The sequence below is a fragment of the Melanerpes formicivorus genome, unplaced genomic scaffold, assembly GCF_026170545.1.
Source record: "Melanerpes formicivorus ecotype bairdi unplaced genomic scaffold, bMelFor1.0.p_v2 SCAF_9, whole genome shotgun sequence".
Classification (NCBI taxonomy): domain Eukaryota; kingdom Metazoa; phylum Chordata; class Aves; order Piciformes; family Picidae; genus Melanerpes; species Melanerpes formicivorus.
Window position 1 is genome coordinate 1,197,191 of NW_027142361.1, and position 19,807 is coordinate 1,216,997.

Here is a 19,807-nt window from a genome sequence, read left to right on the forward strand (position 1 = left end):
CCTGGAAACTACAGGCTGGTCAGCCTGACCTCAGTGCCAGGGAAAGTGATGGAGCAGATTATCCTGGCGGCAATAACTGCGCACCTGAAGGATGGCCAAGGGCTCAGGTCCAGCCAACATGGATTCAGGAAGGGCAGATCCTGCCTCTCCAACCTGATCTCTTTCTATGATCAGGTGACCCGCCTGGTGGATGTGGGGAGGCCTGTGGATGTGGTCTACCTAGACTTCAGCAAGGCTTTGACACCGTCCCCCACAGCAAACTGCTGACTAAGCTGTCAGCCCATGGATTGGACCATTACACTCTGTGCTGGGTTAGGAACTGGCTGGAGGGCCGGGCCCAGAGAGTGGTCGTGAACGGTGCCACATCCAGCTGGAGGCCAGTCACCAGTGGTGTCCCCCAGGGATCAGTGCTGGGCCCTGTCCTCTTCAACATATTCGTTGATGATCTGGTTGAAGGGGTAGAGTCAGTCATCAGCAAGTTTGCAGATGACACAAAGTTAGGGGCAGATGTTAGTCAGTTAGAGGGTAGAAAGGCTCTGCAGAGGGACCTCGACCGACTGGAAAGATGGGCAGAGTCCAATGGGATGGCTTTCAACAAGTCCAAGTGCCGAGTGCTGCACTTTGGCTACGGCAATCCCATGCAGAGCTATAGGCTGGGGTCGGAGTGGCTGGAGAGCTCCCAAACAGAGAGGGACCTGGGTGTGCTGATCGACAGCCACCTGAATATGAGCCAGCAGTGTGCCCAGGTGGCCAGGAGGGCCAATAGCATCCTGGCCTGCATTAGGAATAGTGTGGCCAGCAGGAGCAGGGAGGTTATAGTGCCCCTGTACTCTGCTCTGGTTAGGCCGCACCTTGAGTACTGTGTCCAGTTCTGGACTCCTCAGTTTAAGAAGGACATTGAAACACTTGAGCGTGTCCAGAGAAGGGCAACAAGGCTGGTGAGAGGCCTTGAACACAAGCCCTATGAGGAGAGGCTGAGGGAGTTGGGATTGTTTAGCCTGGAGAAGAGGAGGCTCAGGGGTGACCTCATTGCCCTCTACAACTACCTGAAAGGTGGTTGTAGCCAGGAGGGGGTTGGCCTCTTCTCCCAGGCAACCAGCACCAGAACAAGGGGACACAGTCTCAAGCTGCGCCAGGGGAGGTTTAGACTCGAGGTGAGGAGGAAATTCTTCACCGAGCGAGTCATTCGGCATTGGAACGGGTTGCCCAGGGAGGTGGTTGAGTCATCGACCCTGGAGGCGTTCAAGGGGAGATTGGACGTGGCACTTGGTGCCATGGTCTAGTCATGGGGTCTGTGTTGATAGGTTGGACTCTATGATCCTCGAGGTCCTTTTCAACCTAAGTGATACTGTGATACTGTGATACTGTGACATCCAGGCAGAGATGCAACATAGCAACGGGCTCCTGACAGATCCATAGACATTTCCATGGATGCTATCACACAAGTCATCCATGACTGTGACATTTGTGCTGCTATTAAGCAGGCAAAACGACTTAAGCCCTTGTGGTATGGTGACAGATGGTCCAAGTACAAGTATGGTGAAGCTTGGCAGATTGACTACATCACTCTACCACGTTCTCGTTCTGGTAAGCAGTACGTGCTTACTATGGTAGAGGCAAACATTGGATGGTTGGAAACTTATCCAGTTCCACATGCAACTGCACGCAACACCATTCTCGGTCTGGAGAGACAGATCCTGTGGAGACACGGAACTCTAGAGGGGATTGAGTCAGACAACGGAACTCATTTCAAGAACAACCTTGTAAAGAACTGGGCAAAAGAGCACGGTATTGAGTGGATATTCCATATTCCCTGCACTGCACCAGCTTCAGCGAAGATTGAAAGCTACAACGGTTTGTTGAAGACCACTCTTAAAGCCATGGGGGGTGGATCTTTGAAAAACTGGGAAAAACATTTAGCACAAGCAACCTGGCTGGTAAATAGTAGAGGTTCAGTGAACCGAGCTGGACCTGCACATTCAGATTTGCTACGGAAAGTAGAAGGTGATAGAGTTCCTGTTGTTAGAGAAAAGAATCTGTTAGGTAAAACTGTTTGGGTATTTTCACCCTCAGGAGAGGCTAAACCTGTCCGAGGGGTGGTTTCAGCTGAAGGTCCGGGTCACACTTATTGGGTAATGCAAGAGAATGGTGAAATTCAGTGTATTCCACAAAGAAATTTAACTTTAGCTGAAAGAGGTTAATTTCAAACTGTTGTACAGCTACATTGCGTTCAGAGGACGAATCTGCGAGGAATGTACAGTTCACGAACCCTGAGATCCCTGAGAACCCTGAGTCAACTAAGAAACCCTGAGATTCCCTGTTTCCCTTTTCTTTATTCATCGGCGAAGAAATGAACTGTTTTCCATTTTTCTCATTTTCTAATTTTCTTGGGCTTTTGAATCATCTACATCTGAGCACAGCCAGAATGGACTATGAACTTTAGTCACGGACTGTAAATGTCGTCTTGGATTGGATGGACAGTATGAACAGCCAATGAAATTGTTTAGAAGGGGTGGACTGTGACCGTTTGAGGCTGTCCCCTTAAGAAAGGCAATATGGTGGTCGGAAGTTGGTAAACGAAAAGAAGGACCTAAACTAATTTCATTGGTAGATTGGGAGGAAGCACCTTCTGAACTGGGAGTGCAGGAGGGTATCCTGGGCATTCCGGCAATTTTATCTTCAGTCTTCCTTCCGCTCATCCTTAGGGCAGCAGCTTTCTGTTCTGGGCTTTCGGCCAAGGCTTGACCTTGAAAAACTGATAAACTGCAAGGCCTGTATTAACTGCTTTCCAATTAACACAGAACTGCTTCTAACTTTTTTTTTTCTCTTTCTCTCTCTTTCTAACCCACTCTGGGGAAAGGGGGAGACAGAGGGAGAGCAGAGGTGGGGAACCTCCCTCAGCAGAGGGGGGAACTCTCATTTCTGTGCCAATTTGTTGTATATTTCTGTATATACTGTAAATATTGTAAATTTTTATATATTTCCCTGCGTTTCCCTGCTTTGTAAATATACAGACTTCTGTCTGTGGGAGAGCATCAGGATTCAGGGAGCTGCATAGCAAAAGAGGGGGACACCTCATTGCTTTCCTCAGCTGCTTAGAAGACAATATAAAGGACAATATAGAGGCTCTTTTTGGAGGGGAGCAGCTAAAGATACAATGGGGAGCAGCTAAAGGTACAATGAAAGGAAGAAAGCATAAATTGTAGGAAGGAAAATTCATATGAAATGTAAGGAAAAAATTCTTCAAAGTGAGAGTGGTCAAAGGCTGACACAGTATTGCAGTTTGAGCTGGGTGCCCCCCTGCAATGTTTACTTCCTGTGTCCAGAAGTCCAGCCCAGAGGGCTGGACACAGGAAATTATGTAGTATTTCATACCACAATCCTTTGCGCCACTATAAGATCCAGTGCGGAGTCTAGCACTCTCTCTTTTCTTCCTCCTCCGTCAGCCAGTAACTGGGGGAGATGTCTCCTGGCTTTGGGCCTGGCTAGGCCCAAGGCCATGGGGGGATGGGCAGTTTCAGATCTGGCCAGCTGAGACTAGCCTAGCAGTGGGAGGGGGAAGAAGGAGCCCTGGGGGTCTTGGGTGTACCCTCAGGTGGGGATGGGATCTCTCTGGGTCTGCTTTGGGATTTTTCTTTATCACCGTGCTTTTGCTTTTCTGTAAAAGTTCACTGCTTTCTATTTAAACTTTCCATCACTTTTGCAATCCGTTTGTCTGAGTGTTTATTGTTGCCAGGGGTGGGGAAGGGGGCTGCCTCAACCCAGCACACACAGGTTTACCAGAGAAGCTCTGGGATCTCATCCTTGGATGTTCAAATTTCAACTGATTGAGTCCTGAGCAGCCTGATGTAACTTTGCAGCTAGCCCTGCTTTGAGCTGGGTGATCTCCAGAGGGCCCCTCTACCCCAAATTACTCCATGATGATGGCAGTGCAGAGAACAAGAGGAGACAAGACACCTGAGATTCTGTCTACAGGGAGAAGGAAGTAACTGCAACAGCTTCACTCTTCTGAAAAAGCGAAGTACGTTAGACTGAGCCCAAGACAAGCATGCCTGTGTAGAACTGCTGCAGTGGAAAGCTGGTGAGAGTTTGTAGCGTATGAGCTTCTTTGCATAGGTGAACTCTAAGAGTGACTACAAAAAGGAAGTAAATGTCACCCTAAACTGAAGGATTCATTCTTCTCTTTCCTCTAGAGCTGATGCTTCATGGGCTACCCTGCTCCAGAACTACCAATTTTCCTCCAAACCTAGACCTTCTCTTTCTGAGTATTCCAGAGGAGTGCAGTCCAGGAGGGCTAAATTATGATTTTTGTAATACCTGAAACTCAGCTTGATTTTTACTGGACTAAGTGAGTATTCTGTTGTTTTTGAGGTTTCTACCCTAAATTTCCCCCTCTGGATACAGCATAGCTTTTACCTTTTTTTCCAGGCTTCACCACTCAGACTTTCACATTTCTTATACAGTCACTTCTAAATTATCTTGGTTTTCTTCTGTCTTATTAAACAAGTAAACAAATAAATAAACTCAACCTCTTGGACAAACAGCCCTGTATTCAATTTGAGGTGTTCTGTTCTAAATTTCTAAGCACCTGTTGTTAGAAAAATTCACCCTCACTTCCTAAGTCCTTTACTCTTCATGGTCTCTCTGTTCAGCTACCTTAACATTTTACCAAAGATTCAGTCTGTGCTTAAGCTGTTTTCTCCTTTGATTCTTTCTTCTGCACTCTCCAGCTTGTAAGTGAGGAAATACCCACAGAGTCATTTTGTCTCCCAGGGACATCACACCAAAGGTCACCTGTGCTATAATGCATTGAAGAAAAAAGTGACAATAGTCTGGTTTGTGACAAGTGCTTCTGAACTACCCTATTAGTACCAGCATGCTGCTTACTTGTACCTCTCTTCTGCAAGGATTCAGTCAAATAGAGAGCTGAGCTTTAAAGACAAGCAAGTTATAAAGATATTAGAAAACAAAGCTGGAAGTGTCTAGCATACTTGGAGGCGAGGAGATAAAATATTACCTAGAACTTGCAGGGTGTTTTTTTAGTTTATTGCAGTAAGGGAGCAGCCTGCTATCTCCTATCAAGGGAAGTAAAGGCCTTTAGTAAAGATTCATTGGCGGTCTTCCTCTACCCACTGCTGGATTGAAGTTTGGAGATGCTGCCTCACCTCCCTGACAGAATCATGGCTGATGGGACCCGCTGTTCTTTCCATTACTGATTACATGGCATGTCAAACCACGCATGTCATCTACTCTTAAGCTGCTATGCCTTCCAATGTCCTGACTGTCAATACTTGCACACTTTGAGCCTCAAGTGGTGCGGAAGAGAGCTTTGTTCTTGTTCCAGAATATTTTGTCCTCCTGCTCTTGTCAAGGACTCCTTCCTGTAACTGCTTACAGTTGGCAAAGCTGAAGATTCCCAGGAGTACAGAGGCTGTGTAGTTTTGTTTCTCTCTCTCTCTTTTTTTTTTTGGGTCTCTATTCTTATTCTCTCCACAGATTGTAAAAAAACACAGATCTCTACGGTGTAATCCTGTTACGAAAGTAAAAGAGCGTGAAGGAGGACAAAGAAAACACAATGGACAGGGCAGCAGGCAAGTTGGGTGTGGTGCATTCTCACCCACGAGTGCAAGGATTAAAGTGATTCACTGATACATCAACTCTGAAGCATGGAAAGCTTCTCCAACATTTCCAGCTAGAGAGATCATTTATTGTAGTGAAATGACCTTAAGAGGCAGACAGAGGCTCCTTCTGGAGACTGCTGGAGAGGCAGAGTAATCTAATAAATGGGAAACTGAACAGAATACATCTTTCTTGGTCTTGTTAATGATCTCAGCATGCACAGCTCATTTCAGCTCTCTGAAAATAGTTGGCAAGCTGAGATTTCAACATCATTTTAGAGCACCAGCTGAAAAATATAAAACATATTTTAGCTGTGTAAGTTTACTTTCCAGTGTAATTGTTCAGATTTCTCATAACATACGTGCCTACTTTTTATTTATTGAAGTCACCACAGAGAACTTTTCCATAAAAAAAAAATAAAAAATTAGAAAGTCCATCCTAAGGCAAAACTGAAAGAGTTTTGGCCATTTGGGCACAAACTGCATACAGCTTGGGGCAGAAAGAAGCCATTCGTTTGATCTGTGGGTTTAGGTGACTTTCAAAGTGTTTTACTCCCAACTTTCACGATTATGGGACATTAAAAAAAATTCATGTAGCTGTGCTAAATATAAAGTCACATCACAAGAAACAGCAACCTTAAATCTCTTTCAGACCTGTGCTTAGGCATTGCTGCTTCCAGTTCCTTCTTGATTCAAATGGAAATTTGCCCTCTGCACAGCTCAGGTGATATGGTGATTCCTGACGTGCTGGAGCATCTGTAACACCGTGGGCCCCTCCGTGCTGTCTCTGTGGAAACTGTGGATTTTTCAAGATCCTGAAAATCAGGCCAAGCCTTCTGGTAGCTGTAGACTACAGCAAAGCTCTGGTTTGCATGCTAACAAAGGGACAGTATACAGGAAGAAAGACAAGCAGAAAAAGTGAAACCGACAGCTAACTGCCGCACAGCATTTTAACTGGAGATAATTACTGAGCCTGTTTAGCAAAGGAGGGGCTCAAAGGTGGTTGAAGTAATTTTTATCCTGTGACATTTCTCCATAAGTTGTCAAAATATAGTGATAGAAAATGGGCCAGAACAATATGTAATGTTTTATTGTGTATCCTATAAATGGATAGAAACATTAGTATCACAGTATCACAGTATAACTAAGGTTGGAAAGGACTTCGAGGATCATCGAGTCCAACCCATCAACACAGACCCCATGACTAGACCATGGCTCCAAGTGCCATGTCCAATTCCCTCCTGAACGCCTCCAGGGACGGCGACTCAACCACCTCCCTGGGCAGCCCGTTCCAATGACGAATGACTTGCTCGGTGAAGAACTTCCTCCTCACCTCGAGTCTAAACCTCCCCTGGTGCAGCTTGAGACTGTGTCCCCTTGTTCTGGTGCTGGTTGCCTGAGAGAAGAGATTGTGTCAATGCCAGTGACGAGCAGTGTGAGCAATCTGGCAGTGCAGGCCTAGAGCCTGACATGGTGGTAGGCCATGCTCAGCATAAATGCAGAGCCAGCTAGCAGTGTAGCAAAACAGTGCTGTGCCTGCAGCATGTAACTAAAACAAGACACTGGTAGCTATAAACATGGACAGTTATCTTGGGACAACAGGACATGCACCTGCATCAACAAACCTCGTTGTGTCATTAGTAGTTGGACCAATAATCTGTAATAGTGCAATGTGTGGTCACTCATAGGGAACCAATGGAGCTATGCCAACAGGGCACTCCGAGTTTATATAAGTTGTAGCAGTTCCCTCGCTACGCACTTTTGCCTTTCCTGTCTCCTGTTCTTCTTTACTTTACTGTGCTATACTTGCACTACAGGCCTGCTCCATAGGCCTGCACCTCAGGCCTGCACCATCGGCCTGCAACACTGGAACAATAAAGGAACAATACTCGATCATATTGGTCAGCCGTATTGATTCCAATCTCTGTCGCTGATATCCATATCTGGCGCTCGAACAGGGACACTTGGTTCCTTTGTCAATACCATCCCTTATATACGGCATTCAATACTAATTCAGACCTGACTCACGATATGAAGGTAGAAATGTGGATATTTTGGCATTTGACAATGCTAATGAAGAAACTAAACAGGTTATCAGCATTTTATCAACAGGTGCCACTGCATCATGACTGCAGGACCACAACGAATGAAGGCACCGACAAGCAGCAATGTAGCTACGGCCATAGAAGCAGTCTTGAAATCATCGTGCCTCTGAGAGACCTAGGTAACCTTAAAGTGTCTGACTGCTGGACAGACTCAAAAGTGTCACAGATCTAATCATTTTACTCGAGATCGTCGCAAAAGCTGCTCCCGCAGTGCAAGTACACCCCGCGATGACACCAAACCAGGGTGCTTGGACCACGCCCCCCCCCCCTTCCCACCCCCCCACCCCCCCTGCAGCCCCCTCTGGCAACGCATAGCAGACCTGACAACAGCCGCATATCTCCTTTTGAATCCACAAAGCATTGTCGAGTTTAACTGGCATGGTCCTTTGGGTCACAGACCCTGTGCTCTGTTAATTGGCAGATTGCCTACCTCTAGACAGGGCATCGTTATAATTCCTGGTTCAATATGGCCCCAAGAGGGCCAATGGCATCCTGGCCTGCATCAAGAACAGTGTGGCCAGCAGGAGCAGGGAGGTCATTCTGCCCCTGTACACTGCACTGGTTAGGCCACACCTCGAGTACTGTGTCCAGTTCTGGGCCCCTCAGTTTAGGAAGGATGTTGACTTGCTGGAACGAGTCCAGAGAAGAGCAACAAAGTTGGTGAGGGGTTTGGAACACAGCCCTGTGAGGAGAGGCTAAGGGAGCTGGGGTTGCTCAGCCTGGAGAAGAGGAGACTCAGGGGTGACCTTATCACTCTTTACAACTACCTGAAGGGAGGTTGTAGACAGGCGGATGTTGGTCTCTTCTCGCAGGCACCCAGTACCAGAACAAGAGGACACAGTCTCAGGCTGCGCCAGGGGAGGTTCAGGTTGGATGTGAGGAAGAAGTTCTATACAGAAAGAGTGATTGCCCATTGGAATGGGTTGCCCGGGGAGGTGGTGGAGTCGCCGTCATTGAAGGTGTTCAGAAGGAGACTTGATGGGGTGCTTGGTGCCATGGGTTAGCTGTTTGGGTGGGTTGGATTGGTTGATGGGTTGGACACGATGATCTTGAAGGTCTCTTCCAACCTGGTTTGGTTTATTCTAATAAAGGTTTATTCTAATACATTCTGATTATGACTGGGCTATGAAAATTATGCTCTATACCATTGCCTCTCCTGTTAGCACTCTTGTTGGGACAGAAATTGCTCAGCTAATACCAGGATCCAAGGGCAAGAAGGCTCTGGTTCCACCGATATGCCTAATACCTTATTAGCCCTAGAAATCCAAAAGAGAAAACTGGAACAGATTGTATCTGTCAGACACCCTTGTGGACAAATTATACAATTTTCAATTATTATGGATACTGGAGACGATGTCATCATTATACCTTGTCATAAATGGAATGGTCACTAGCCATTGCTCATGGCAAATGTTGAAGTCGTGTTTAAAAGGTATCCAAACAACCTGGGTCAGCAAAGAGCCAGTGCAATTAGCTTTTAACTACAGCAAATCAATCACTGTAAGACCGTACATGTTAACCCTTCCAGTTGCTCTATTGGGCTGATATGCCTTAAGTCAACTAGGAGCAAAACTTGTTACCATTCCTTCTATGTAGCAGCTACTAGTCAGCAACCAACCCTCAAATTAAAATGGAAAACACATAATCCAGTATGGGTGGAACAATGGTCGTTCAGACACGATAGGCTGCAAGTCGTTAAGACCCTAATACAGAAACAATAGCAACTAGGTCACACCTTGCTAGCCACCCACCCCTACCCCCACCCCCAGAAAAGGGAGGATTTTCTGGTATGACTCTTGCCAACCAAAGCTCTGCTCTGATTTAAAGCTACAGTGCTAATTTCTTCATTTCTGATTGCAATGTCCTTAAGAGATTTGTTATTTAGAGTTTTGCTAAGTTTTCCTGGTAAGCATAATGAATGGTAAGCATTTTATATTTACAGATACCTAGTACATAGTAATTGTAGTAAGGTGTAAGTACTTAGTAATGAGTTCACATTGTAAGATTTCTTTTGGTTCGAACCTTCTTAGTTGTGTGCCATGGCATTTCAAAGGAGCTCCATGTAATATAGTTAAGACTTGTAGTAAATAGGTATTCATTTTAAAAAGTATTCCTTAGCTAAGGTAATGTCTTTATATTTCCTTCTTAGACATAGACTAGAAAAAATACAAAAAATGCAAATAAAAGGTAAACAAAAAGGTAACATGTGCAAAGAAAAAATGTAAATGTAGAAATATATAACAAAAGCACAAAAACTCTGGATACAAAACATAGAGTACTAAATAAAAGAATAGTAATAAAAAAGAAGAGCAACAATAAAAACAAAATTTTAAAAACAAAATATGACACACTGAAAAATCATAAAGATTACTAACACAGAATAGCTATTAACAGAAAAAACATAAGAATTGTTAGCAAAAAATAAAAATAAGGATTATCAAGACTACTAGATTAAAACAAACAAAAAATTATACAAAGAAAAATCAAGAAAATTAGAATGAAAAATGATAATAAAAAAGAATAGAAAAGAAGGTAAAAAAATATAATAAAAAAGTGAAAATAAAAATTAAAACAGAAAATAGATTAAATAAAATAAACATGCAAAATAAAAAATAGTTACAATAAAGAATATAAGATAAAAAATAAAAGATTAAACACTAGATAAAAAGAAAAAATAGAAATTACAAAAATAAAAGAAATTGAAAAAGAAAAAATTGATTAGAATAACAAATTAAAATACAGATTAAAAAATTACAATAAGAAAATAAAAATTATAATAAATAAGGTAAAAAAGAAATAAATTAAAAATTACAAAAAGTAAGTTAAAAATAATAATAAAAATTTAAAGAACAAAGAAAATTAAAATACAAAATAACAAAAATTAATTGAATAAAATATATATCAAAATTAGATTAAAATTAACGAAACAAAAAGTTAACAAAAAATAATTAAAAAGTGCAGATTAAGAAAAATATAATAAAATGCAATGAAGAAAAAAACACATTAAAACAGTATAAAAATAATTTAAAAACAAAAATTGAAATGAATTAAAGATTAAACAGAGAACTAGATTAAAAGTAAAAATATTAAATATATCAAAATAATAAGTTCACAATAGAAAACAATAGCTAAAAATGAAATAAAAAAAGAAACAAAATAAATAATAAAAGAAATACATTCAACATAAAATATGAAACAGCTCAAATTAGAATTAAAAAGAAAAAATATAAAAATAATTTATAAAATCAAACTGAAATGAAAATAAATTAAAAAATTAAATAAAAACTATTGTAAACATGTAAAAATGATAATAATAAAAAAACCCTTAGAAATAAAATATATATACATATAATGGAATCAAACAAAAATGAAATAGATTTATTGAAAGTAGATTTCAAAATATTAAAGAAATGATGCAAAAATTAATTACAAAAGATAAAAATAGCTCACATTAAAAACAAACAAAAAAAAACCCCACAGTCAAAATTAGTTACAAAATCTGTGGAATCATAGACTCATGGAATGAGTCAGGGTTGGAAAGGCCCACAAGGATCATTTAGTTCCAACCACTGCCATGGGCAGGGACATCTCACACTGGATCAGGCAGGCTAGAGCCTCGTCCAGCCTGGTCTTAAACACTTCCAGGCATGGGGCCTCGGCCACCTCTCTGGACAACCCATTCCAGGGCTTTACCACTTTCACGGTGAAGAATTTCTTCTTCACATCCAGCCTGAATCTTCCCATCCCCAGCCTTGTTCCACTCTCCCTAGTCCTGTCATTTCCTGACATGCTAGGATGTCCCTCCCCAGCATTCTCGTAGGCTCTCTTCAGATACTGGATGGCCACGATCAGGTCACCTCGAGCCTTCTTTTCTGCTAACTGCAATCATTGCAATAAACGACAGCAGAAGAATCAAGACTATGAGGACACAGCATTTCCCATGCAGTTGAACATCGATCACAATAACTGTTATGATAATCTGGGATCAAACAGCATCACTCTGAAGAATGTACCACTGCATCATGTGAATCACGACTGAATATTGTGGTTGCTTGATAACTTTGTCTTCTCTCTTGTTAACTAAGCGTGCCTCTGAATGTAGACATCCTAGAGGATACAGTTTCATCTTTACATTTTGCTTAGTAGAGATACTCAAAAAAAAAAAAAAAAAGGGGGGGGGGGAAAGAGAAAATACCCCATAGCAAAAATTAGCTCATGGCAACCCTAGAAATGCTGTAACCCTAGAAACATCAACCCTAGAAATGCTGTAACCCTTGGGATATCAACCCTAGAAAGTGCTGTAACCCTAGAAACATCAACTTTGCAATGTGCTGTAACCCTCTCACCACAAGACAGCACGAACACGGCACAACTGTCATGAAAATGACAATCAGCAAAGCTGCTTAGCACTGACATCAATGACTGTCACGATAAACCAAGATGTCAACAGAAAGCATCTAACTTATAACTGCTTAACTGTTATGTGAACATTAAGAGATCAGAATTACTAGGATGAGCAAAAACACATTATTCAGTGTAATTTTATATTGGGCAAGCAATGAAGCTCTTTTTGCTCTTGCTGCTTGCCTGCAAGTTTTCTGTCTGTGAAGCTAGAGCCTGGCCAGATCTACCTTTACAGATTAAAGAAATCTTGCTACCGTTAAACAATTCATGATTTTTGACCATCCTAGAGAAAATAAAGATGCAACATAATCCTAAAGCAGATCGCAAAAGACAGTGCTAAGGATTGCATTTGTGCCTCAATCTCTGTGTGCAATGCATTCAGGCATAATCAAGTCTTCTCTGTCAATAAGAGGAGTGAAATGTAAAGATCGGAACTGTTAAGATCTAAGTTCTTTACAATGTTTGTTATCTTTGACCATGTATTATGCCAGCTCTGTAGAGCATTGTAACTAGTTCAACTTAAGCTTTGTGCCTCATATGGGTTACACCAGTCTGTTAGACATGCTGCACTACAGAACTCTTGCTTTTGATATACAGCTTAGCTTTACCTTGCTTGCTTCTGTGTTTGCAGTAGCATCTTGTATGGGATGAGAACAACTCCCATGACCAGATTGCTCACAAAAACAAAAAGGGGGATTTGTAGCAATGCCAGCGATGAGCAGTGTGAGCAATCTGGCAGTGCAGGCCTAGAGCCTGACATGGTGGTAGGCCATGCTCAGCATAAATGCAGAGTTAGCTAGCAGTGTAGCAAAACAGTGCTGTGCCTGCAGCATGTAACTAAAACAAGGCACTGGTAGCTATAAACATGGACAGTTATCTTGGGACAACAGGACATGCACCTGCATCAACAACCTCGTTGTGTCATTAGTAGTTGGACCAATAATCTGTAATAGTGCAATGTGTGGTCACTCAGAGGGAACCAATGGAGCTATGCCAACAAGGCACTCCGAGTTTATATAAGTTGTAGCAGTTGCCTTGCTACGCACTTGTGCCTTTCCTGTCTCCTGTTCTTCTTTACTTTACTGTGCTATACTTGCACTACAGGCCTGCTCCATAGGCCTGCACCTCAGGCCTGCACCATCGGCCTGCAACACTGGAACAATAAAGGAACAATACTCGATCATATTGGTCAGCCGTATTGATTCCAATCTCCATCGCTGATATCCATAAGAGACCAACCCCTTCCAGACTACAACCACCTTTCAGGTAGTTGTAGAGGGCAATGAGGTCACCCCTGAGCCTCCTCTTCTCCAGGCTAAACAATCCCAGCTCCCTCAGCCTCTCCTCATAGGGCTTGTGTTCAAGGCCCCTCACCAGCCTTGTCGCCCTTCTCTGGACACGTCCAAGTGTTCCAATGTCCTTCTTAAACTGAGGGGCCCAGAACTGGACACAGTACTCAAGGTGCGGCCTAACCAAAGCAGAGTACAGGGGCACTATGACCTCCCTGCTCCTGCTGGCCACACTATTCCTAATGCAGGCCAGGATGCCATTGGCCCTCTTGGCCACTTGGGCACACTGCTGGCTCATGTTTAGGCAGCTGTCCATCAGTACCCCCAGGTCCCTCTCTGTTTGGGAGCTCTCCAGCCACTCCGACCCCAGCCTGTAGCTCTGCATGGGATTGCCGTAGCCAAAGTGCAGCACTCGGCACTTCGACTTGTTAAATGCCATCCCATTGCATTCTGCCCATCTGTCCAGTCAGTCGAGGTCCCTCTGCAGAGCCTTTCTACCCTCTAACTGACTAACATCTGCTCCTAACTTGGTGTCATCTGCAAACTTGCTGATGACTGACTCTACCCCGTCATCCAGATCATCAATGAAGATGTTGAAGAGGACGGGGCCCAGCACTGATCCCTGGGGGACGCCACTGGTGACTGGCCGCCAGCTGGATGTGGCACCATTCACCACCACTCTCTGGGCTCGGCCCTCCAGGCAGTTCCTAACCCAGCACAAAGTGTAGTGGTCCAAGCCACGAGCTGACAGCTTAGATAGCAGTTTCCTGCACCTACACAAAGCCATTTCCTGTCTTGTCCTGCTGTGCTGGGTTGAGGCAGCCCCATTCCCCACCCCTGGCAACAATAAACACTCAGACAAACAGATTGCAAAAGTGATGGAAAGTTTAAATAGAAAGCAGTGAACTTTTACAGAAAGCCAAAAGCATAGTGACAAAGAGAGATCCCAAAACAGTCCCAGAGAGATTCCATCCCCACCTGAGGGTACACCCAAGACCCCCAGGGCTCCTTCTTCCCCCTCCCACTGCTAGGCTAGTCTCAGCTGGCCAGATCTGAGACTGCCCATCCCCCAAGGCCTTGGGTCTAGCCAGGCCCAAAGCCAGGAGACATCTCCCCCATTTACCAGCTGACAGAGGAGGAAGAAAAGAGACAGTGCTAGACTCCACACTGCATCTTATAGTGGTGCAAAGGAATGTGGTAGGAAATACTACATAATTTCCTGTGTCCACCCCTCTGGGCTGGACTTCTGGACACAGGAAGTAAACATTGCAGGGGGGCACCCAGCTCAAACTGCAACACCTGCTTTCCCTCCATGTTGCATAACAAGGTGGGTATGATCTTAATGATAAATGTTTATGGCAAATCTGTCAATTTACTTGATTATTTTCCCTATGAAGATGTTTGCTCTGAAAGGTATAACCTCCCCTCCTCTCCTCTCCTCTCCTCTCCTCTCCTCTCCTCTCCTCTCCTCTCCTCTCCTCTCCTCTCCTCTCCTCTCCTCTCCTCTCCTCTCCTCTCCTCTCCTCTCCTCTCCTCTCCTCTCCTCTCCTCTCCTCTCCTCTCCTCTCCTCTCCTCTCCTCTCCTCTCCTCTCCTCTCCTCTCCTCTCCTCTCCTCTCCTCTCCTCTCCTCTCCTCTCCTCTCCTCTCCTCTCCTCTCCTCTCCTCTCCTCTCCTCTCCTCTCCTCTCCTCTCCTCTCCTCTCCTCTCCTCTCCTCTCCTCTCCTCTCCTCTCCTCTCCTCTCCATTATGTGACTTACAGATGTTGTAGTGGTTATTATAGTCGTGGCTGAAAGGTCCCTTTGCACAAGTCCTTCATGTACAAATAAGTGAGCTCTATGGCTTAAAAAATACAAATAAAAAGGCTTGGAGAGCTCAGCCTGGTAACAGCAGGCTCCACCTCTGGGATGGTTACTTGCTAAAGGCCTCATATTCAGTCCTAATCACCACTTTCCACATGTCCCTCCAAAAGGCTGCAGGACCAGGTCTTAATGCCAGTAGGCATCCCCTCTTCTTGATGTTCCTTTCCTCTTTTTCTGTAAAAAACTTTCTAGGGATTAATTTTAGTTATTTAACTGTCTTGAGGGACAACACATTAGAAATCTTGTGTGTCCCAGATATGTAGAGTAGCAGCAAGATTAGAAGACATCGTCTGCATGTGCAAAGAAATTTATAAGAGCGTCTCCTGCTTGGACCTATTTAAAGCTCAGCTATTTAAAGTATTTTACATTTTAAATGAGGAGGATGAGTATCAGCAAAATTAAGTGGGTGAACAGCATCTAAGAATGCAAATCATCACTTGCAAAGTCAGAGGACCAAACCATAGTCAATCTATGTGGAAAGGAGAGAGGGCTCACCTGGTGAGGAGGGTGTAGTGGCAATTTGTGTTTGACCAGGGTGCAGGCAGCCTGGTTCCCAGATAGTATGGAAACTGTTGCCACTTAGAGGCACTAAGACACCACTATTTTAGCTGCACTCCTGAAGGTGTAATTCCTCATATGGAACATTCCAGATCAGTTTACTGTCTTTGTCAAGGTGAATTGGAGTCTTGCATATCCTGTGAGGGGAGTAGACAAAAACAATCTGACTTTCTGTCTTTCTCTTTTTGCAAGAACTTCTCCTTAGCAGCCTTGAAGTTATTCAAGGGGAGGGGTGGGAGTAATGGTGTTAAAAGATATTTTCTCTTGTGTATCAACAAAATGTAAAAAGCTTTTTTTCCCACAACATTAGCCTGTCCCCAAAGAAACAACTAGATAAAATACAGCTAGAAAAAAAGGTCATTCAGAGAGCAGCAGTAACATTACTCTGGTGTCAGTGCTTTGAAGTGAGCTGTACAGCACCACAGGTGCATTGTTTCCATAAGGTTAATGTATAAATAACACCACATAGTCAGCAGGAGCTCCTTCAGAACACAGTCTGTGTGTGTCCCTGCAGGCTTCTGCCCAAACTCACAAGTTCACTGTCTGCTGCTGTGCCTCATTCCTTCTCTTCCTGATTGTGGTAGTTCCACAGAGAGGAAATGGTGTCAAAGTCTGAGGTTTCAGGACAGTCAACAACTTGTGTTTGTTCAGTGCAAACTGTGCCATATCTTCTGCTCTTGGGCTCTGCTTTTCTTGTCAATGCCAACAGCCAAGTCCCTAGATCTATAAAACCAGGACAGCACCACATGGTGCTGTCACAGCTACACTCTGGAAGGCTTTTAGTTCAGTAACAGCAGAAAAAGCTTTTGGGATTCATCTTCATGAAGGACAAATCTAGAAGTGAACTGACGAGAAAGCAAAAGAAAGGCTTGTCCTTCTGTGCTGATGGGAGCACAAGGTGTATGGAAAACCAGTTTTAGTTCTTAAACTTCCATTGCAGTTTGTGCTGCAGCATGATAGCAGATACACAGGCAATCACTGGAGCATGTCATCAGACTACCAGAAAATTGCTGCACCTCATTATTAGATATGCTGAAAACTGTACTGTATTTAGTTTCAGTTGCAGGGTCTATCTTCTGAGAGGGCAGCTGTTTGTCAATACCATTCTGCTTGTGTGCATGGACTCCTGTAGTAAGACTGGTCTGACAGCCCTCAAACTGAATGGAAAGGCAGAAAGAAATTCTGGCCTTTGCCAAGTTGTGCTGTGGCCCTGTGTAAGTAGATATTGGGGACTGCTATGAAAGGCAAGGAGAAAATGTTTCAATACAGGCCATTGGAACAGATTTTATTGGGTTGGATCAGGTGAGGCCAATGCCATAGAGGGAGCTGAGGGATTCCAATGGGTCATAGAACCCATCTCTGGAGGCTATACCAGATTGCCTTATAGCTGGGATTCCCCTCTCCTAAGAGCAACTGAAATAGGACTAGGAATCAAACAGATAATCAGGTGTAATCTGACACACCCAAAATTGCAAAAGACCTGATCTTGTGCCACTGTTATAATTTCCCCTGATCCCTTGGATAGCTAGCCCATCTGGAAAAGTATTTCTGCTTTGTCAGGAGTAAAGCAATCTGTGCCCTATTGTAAGGCAAGCAACCAGAACAGAACTCAGTTTCTCCCATGAGGTGCTCCTTTCACTTGCTATGGAAAAGTTCCTTTCATTCTTGAATGTGTAGTAGACCATATTAGTTAAAGCTTTATAATTATACCTGAAGAATGGAGTCTGTGAGATGATGTAGTCTGTAGAAAGTGGAACACTGTGTGTATCTAGGATCACAACAACAGCTGATTATACCAGAAACAGTGGCTATTCCAGAGTTACGGCATGATTAACTTCTACAAATTTATTTTGGAACTACCTACAGCTGAGGAGGGATTCAGTAGATAGGATACTGCACTTGACTCTGTAAAGAAGCAGAGAATGCTGTCAAAGATACCAAAAATTGGTCTGTTCCTACAACGCGAACATTAGAATGCATACTGCAATGACAGAGAGGGAACAAGGAAAACAATAATCATAGTGACATACCAAATTCCCACTCCGAAGCAGATAGATGTGAAAGACAACTAACTCAGCAATTACACATTCTTTAAATCACAAAAGGGAAAAACTGCAGAATTGCAAGGAAAAGAAAAGCACCACATTCAATCCATGAGAGGAGATTTTGCATGCATGTTATGTTCATGCCAGGGAGAACAACAACATTAAATGGACTTGCACTAGATGCAAAAGTGTGTCATCACTAATATTTTAATACCCCCTTAGTAAGATGTTACAATGGTCTGCAAGTGCATTTTTACTCTGTGCCATACAGGTAGACAATACACAGTAACTCCCAAGAACTCTGACAAAGCCACCCTGAGAGTCTGTACTGATTAGTGACCTAAACCCATGAGGGCAAAAGTGATGCAAACTACATATTTATAGTTTGTCAAAAAAAAAAAAGAGTCCAGGACATTTATCAGTGTTTGAGCTCTGAGGTGAACTCTGGGCTAATCTGTCTGGTTTCTAATCTATAATGTAGATGTGTCTGTTTTATATGGTATGACCATCAGAGAACCCTGCAGAGTATGTAATTTCAGACAGCATATCTAGAAAGAGGACATCTGGACAGGGGTAGGAAATTAAATTTTTTAATAGTTTTTTTTTTTTAAGTCACTAAAAACTGTTCTGTGAATGTAACTCATGCATCAAAGCTAGAAGACCTACACTACCTACAACTGACTTCTTATCCAAAGCAGTCCAGGATTCAGAAATATGGCAACTTGTAGTGGGTTGAGAGAGAAGGCCTAGCTTTCCCTCCCCCACAAAGAGGGAAAAAAAAACACGGCTAACTCAGTCAGAGAAGCAGAAGGGATGCTATATTTACAAGCAATGTGAAAAATGCAGGTTGTATATATACACAATATATACAGTATTTACAATATATATACAGAAATATACAGCAAGGGAAAAAAACAGGAACAAAATTCCCTCCTCCGGACAGAGGAGGGTTCCCCCCCTGTACCCCACTCTCTCCCCCTACCTCCCTTTTTTCCCAAAAAGGGTTAGAGAGAGAGAAAGGCAGTTATTAAGGGAGTTAGTAGGCCTCATGCGAATTAATGCTTATCTGTTATCCAAGGTCGCTCTGGCTAGGTGCCCAGAAGCAGGCAAGATGGAAGAGAGAGGGAAAGGAACAAACTGAGAAAAACTCCAGCTGCACTAAAACTTAAAGCTGTGTTCTACCAATCTACCAATGAAATTCGTTTAGACCTGTCTTTGTTTACAAAATATTCAGCCAGAGTGTCCCAGCACTGTCCCTTTCTTAAAGGCACAGCCTCAAACGGTCACACAACTGAACAAAAGTATTAGATCATCAACTGGTTCTGATATGAAGGACGTTGACAAGACCAGTTTCAAAAGAAGAATTATAAAGAAACAAAAGACAAGAAAAAAACAACCAAGGATTTAAAGATACTTCCATCTCAAAATACAGCCATCGTACTTTCAAAGAGCCAGACCACAAGGGAGAAGTTTTCACTTTTGGGTACTGAATGGTCAAGTCAGCAAAAGCATTTAATATTATGCAGAGGTAGCCATCTTGAGGACGCATGAGGGTCACCCAGGAACAAACATTTGTCTCCAGAAAATGAGCAGCAGCACCCAGTGCACTTTTGCACAGGCCAAAACTATCTTCTCATGACAAATTACATGTCCAGTTGTAGTTAGTTTATTCTCTGCATTTTGGAATTTAATCATTTTACTTCATACTGCTGCCACAGCTGATCATCAAGGAAGACAGAATTGCTATTTTTAAGTCTATAGAATACATTTTTTAAAAAGGAGATAAAAATAAGTCATGTCAATCTGGGGAAATATTTCATAATGAGTATCAGTAGCACCTTGGTGTAGTACATTTGTCATCCAAACGTGATAAAGGATGAGAGAAATGCAAAGGCCAGTGCCTGCAGTGGAGGAGAGGCAGGAGGGTT